The sequence below is a fragment of the Schistocerca americana genome, unplaced genomic scaffold (assembly GCF_021461395.2).
Source record: "Schistocerca americana isolate TAMUIC-IGC-003095 unplaced genomic scaffold, iqSchAmer2.1 HiC_scaffold_97, whole genome shotgun sequence".
NCBI classification, from domain to species: Eukaryota; Metazoa; Arthropoda; class Insecta; order Orthoptera; family Acrididae; genus Schistocerca; species Schistocerca americana.
Window position 1 is genome coordinate 237,501 of NW_025726752.1, and position 5,000 is coordinate 242,500.

The 5,000-nt window shown below is 52.3% G+C and overlaps 1 non-coding gene across 1 annotated transcript in view; it reads right to left on the minus strand.

The window, feature by feature from the left end:
- The window catches only part of LOC124592995, a 1,910-nt gene extending 738 nt beyond the window's left edge, over positions 1 to 1,172 (minus strand). Inside the window, exon 1 of the ribosomal RNA XR_006977746.1 lies at positions 1 to 1,172. This exon is cut by the window's left edge and continues 738 nt beyond it. This is a non-coding gene — a ribosomal RNA (small subunit ribosomal RNA).
- Between the last annotated feature and the right edge of the window lie 3,828 nt (positions 1,173 to 5,000).

A 5,000-nucleotide genomic window follows, 5' to 3' on the forward strand; every position in this document is an offset into this window, starting at 1 on the left:
CCGCCGAGTCATCGGAGGAACTGCGGCGGATCGCTGGCTGGCATCGTTTATGGTTAGAACTAGGGCGGTATCTGATCGCCTTCGAACCTCTAACTTTCGTTCTTGATTAATGAAAACATACTTGGCAAATGCTTTCGCTTCTGTTCGTCTTGCGACGATCCAAGAATTTCACCTCTAACGTCGCAATACGAATGCCCCCGCCTGTCCCTATTAATCATTACCTCGGGTTCCGAAAACCAACAAAATAGAACCGAGGTCCTATTCCATTATTCCATGCACACAGTATTCAGGCGGGCTTGCCTGCTTTAAGCACTCTAATTTGTTCAAAGTAAACGTGCCGGCCCACCGAGACACTCACTCAAGAGCACCCTGGTAGGATTGCAACGGGGTCCGCCTCGGGACGCACGAGCACGCACGAGGCGCGTCGCACGCCTTCGGCTCGCCCCACCGGCAGGACGTCCCACGATACATGCCAGTTAAACACCGACGGGCGGTGAACCAACAGCGTGGGACACAAATCCAACTACGAGCTTTTTAACCGCAACAACTTTAATATACGCTATTGGAGCTGGAATTACCGCGGCTGCTGGCACCAGACTTGCCCTCCAATAGATACTCGTTAAAGGATTTAAAGTGTACTCATTCCGATTACGGGGCCTCGGATGAGTCCCGTATCGTTATTTTTCGTCACTACCTCCCCGTGCCGGGAGTGGGTAATTTGCGCGCCTGCTGCCTTCCTTGGATGTGGTAGCCGTTTCTCAGGCTCCCTCTCCGGAATCGAACCCTGATTCCCCGTTACCCGTTACAACCATGGTAGGCGCAGAACCTACCATCGACAGTTGATAAGGCAGACATTTGAAAGATGCGTCGCCGGTACGAGGACCGTGCGATCAGCCCAAAGTTATTCAGAGTCACCAAGGCAAACGGACCGGACGAGCCGACCGATTGGTTTTGATCTAATAAAAGCGTCCCTTCCATCTCTGGTCGGGACTCTGTTTGCATGTATTAGCTCTAGAATTACCACAGTTATCCAAGTAACGTGGGTACGATCTAAGGAACCATAACTGATTTAATGAGCCATTCGCGGTTTCACCTTAATGCGGCTTGTACTGAGACATGCATGGCTTAATCTTTGAGACAAGCATATGACTACTGGCAGGATCAACCAGGGAGCTGCGTCAACTAGAGCTGAGCAGCCGGCCGCCCGGGAGTGTGTCCCGGGGGCCCGCGCGAACACGCAAGCGTCCGCTCAATTATTCTGCAAACAGGAGGAGGCTGAGCTCCCCTGCACAATACACCTCGAAACCCTCTCAGGTCCCGGCGGCGCGCAGCGCCGTCCTAAGTACTTGGTCGGGTTCGAGAGAGGCGCAATCGCCCGGAGTTTGGCGAGTAGACGCTTTAGGTGCGACCACCCGTGCTCCCAACTGAGCTTGCCGCTGCCGACAGAGGCCCGGGAGCGTGCTGTCGTGGCATTGCCGGCGGGAGACAACACGCGCCACCTACGGTGACCGGCAGCTCCAACGCCAGCGCCACAGAAGGACAAAAGCCCCACTTGGGTGCCGAAGCGAACTCTCCCAGCACAGCGCACGCGCCAACACGTCCGCACAGCTGCGATACAAACCACCTGCGAGAACCGCAGAGGCGACCGAGCAGCAGACGGCGTCGCGGCGCCGAGCGCCGGGCGGCGGCGCATCCTCAGCGCACACAGTCCTCAATCGGACCAGCACACTGCAGATGTCCACCGCGCTTCGCACCGGGCCCGCGAGGACCTACTTTGGCCGCACGGCGCCGCGTGCAGGGTGCGCCGGCGCGCAGCTGCGCCGCCTGCCGCCTCCGTCGGCCGGCGCGCCTGCCACTGGCCGCCCCCACCAGCCGGCTGTAGCGCGTGCGCCCACGCACCGCGCGGCCAGCACGCCGGGAGGCCCCCCCTCACCGGCCGGGGACGGTCCCACCCAGCCACCGCCGCGTATCGCTTCACACCCAGATGCCATTCACGTTCGTGGGCATGGTGGGTATCGCTGGAACAACCGGTTGGTAGCTCAACCGATCGTCGCCATCACTGATTCACCTCTAGCGAGAACAACCGCACCACAACGGTTTACCAGTTGTTCATTTGCATAACGTCACCAGCAAACGTAGGCGTCCATCGCCATTTGCAAATTCAACGATTGTTGCATGCCTGTGTCAGGTGTCACGACACACTATGTCTGCCCACATACACGCAACAACATGTGCACGCTTCGCGAACACGTGGAAGGTGGCCCCCGTACGTATGCGATGTCCATTGCGCGAACGACTGTCAACCGGCCTCTGTCGCATGTCGCAGATGTGGAACGCAGTGCACCATGCTATCACGGTGTGTGAGAAGAGACGACTACGTCTGACAACACGCGCCACTACATCAACAGACGGCTCATGCTGATCGCCATCCAGGGCATACCACACTGCAATCCAGCTCTTATAGGGAGACGACACGTAGCTGAGTGCACAACATTTGGACCGCATGGTTCGCCGTTGTTGGCGCAGTCGTTGTACGGTCACATGTACCACGATGTATCATTCAGTACATGAGGACCAATGTGCAGTACAGTGTGTGATTTGGACGTACAACATCAGCGGACAGTTGACACAGGCCGTACCACAGCGTAGGCTAAGTGCTTCGCACATGCGAATGCCAATGAACAACTGCAAATGCCAATGAACAACTGCAAAGGGCATTGAGCATGTACGTCCTGCTGCCATCCACATTACAGTGTATAGCTGCAAGGTGTTTAACATGAAGCGATACACTGGGGACCGGGCAGTGCGAGTAGCAAACTATATTGCGGGGGTTGCAGTTAGGCAACACTACACTAATTTAACGCGTCGTATGACAATTACAGAGCAGGTTAAGGCCCAACGTGTGTTGGGTTAAGGCCCAACGTGTGTTGGGTTAAGGCCCAACGTGTGTTGGGTTAAGGCCCAACGTGTGTTGGGTTAAGGCCCAACGTGTGTTGGGTTAAGGCCCAACGTGTGTTGGGTTAAGGCCCAACGTGTGTTGGGTTAAGGCCCAACGTGTGTTGGGTTAAGGCCCAACGTGTGTTGGGTTAAGGCCCAACGTGTGTTGGGTTAAGGCCCAACGTGTGTTGGGTTAAGGCCCAACGTGTGTTGGGTTAAGGCCCAACGTGTGTTGGGTTACGTTAAGGGGCAATGTGGGTTACGTTAAGGGGCAATGTGGGTTACGTTAAGGGGCAATGTGGGTTACGTTACGGCGCAATATAGGTTACGTTACGGCGCAATATAGGTTACGTTAAGGCGCAATATCGGTTACGTTAAGGCGCAATACAGGTTACGTTAAGGCGCAATACAGGTTACGTTAAGGCGCAATACAGGTTACGTTAAGGCGCAATACAGGTTACGTTAAGGCGCAATGCAGGTTACGTTAAGGCGCAATGCAGGTTACGTTAAGGCGCAATACAGGTTACGTTAAGGCGCAATACAGGTTACGTTAAGGCGCAATACAGGTTACGTTAAGGCGCAATACAGGTTACGTTAAGGCGCAATACAGGTTACGTTAAGGCGCAATACAGGTTACGTTAAGGCGCAATACAGGTTACGTTAAGGCGCAATACAGGTTACGTTAAGGCGCAATACAGGTTACGTTAAGGCGCAATACAGGTTACGTTAAGGCGCAATACAGGTTACGTTAAGGCGCAATACAGGTTACGTTAAGGCGCAATACAGGTTACGTTAAGGCGCAATACAGGTTACGTTAAGGCGCAATACAGGTTACGTTAAGGCGCAATACAGGTTACGTTAAGGCGCAATACAGGTTACGTTAAGGCGCAATACAGGTTACGTTAAGGCGCAATACAGGTTACGTTAAGGCGCAATACAGGTTACGTTAAGGCGCAATACAGGTTACGTTAAGGCGCAATACAGGTTAGGTTAAGGCGCAATACAGGTTAGGTTAAGGCGCAATACAGGTTAGGTTAAGGTACGACATAGGTTAGGTTAAGGTACGACATAGGTTAGGTTAAGGTACGACATAGGTTAGGTTAAGGTACGACATAGGTTAGGTTAAGGTACGACATAGGTTAGGTTAAGGTACGACATAGGTTAGGTTAAGGTACGACATAGGTTAGGTTAAGGTACGACATAGGTTAGGTTAAGGTACGACATAGGTTAGGTTAAGGTACGACATAGGTTAGGTTAAGGTACGACATAGGTTAGGTTAAGGTACGACATAGGTTAGGTTAAGGTACGACATAGGTTAGGTTAAGGTACGACATAGGTTAGGTTAAGGTACGACATAGGTTAGGTTAAGGTACGACATAGGTTAGGTTAAGGTACGACATAGGTTAGGTTAAGGTACGACATAGGTTAGGTTAAGGTACGACATAGGTTAGGTTAAGGTACGACATAGGTTAGGTTAAGGTACGACATAGGTTAGGTTAAGGTACGACATAGGTTAGGTTAAGGTACGACATAGGTTAGGTTAAGGTACGACATAGGTTAGGTTAAGGTACGACATAGGTTAGGTTAAGGTACGACATAGGTTAGGTTAAGGTACGACATAGGTTAGGTTACGGTACGACATAGGTTAGGTTACGGTACGACATAGGTTAGGTTACGGTACGACATAGGTTAGGTTACGGTACGACATAGGTTAGGTTACGGTACGACATAGGTTAGGTTACGGTACGACATAGGTTAGGTTACGGTACGACATAGGTTAGGTTACGGTACGACATAGGTTAGGTTACGGTACGATATAGGTTAGGTTACGGTACGATATAGGTTAGGTTAAGGTACACATTGTTGTAAGGAAAGGTTTAATGGGGGGCGGGGCGGGGCGGCCGGTTTGTTGATTGTGATTATAGTAAGTGGATGCCTGCGGCATCATCTGATTTGCCACGTCAGGATGCACCTTTGGCTCATGACAGGCGGCGCTCTCATTCCATGCTTGTGGCAGACCTGTGTCTTTCATTCCTGCCATTGTTTGTGTGCTGTGAGAGGAG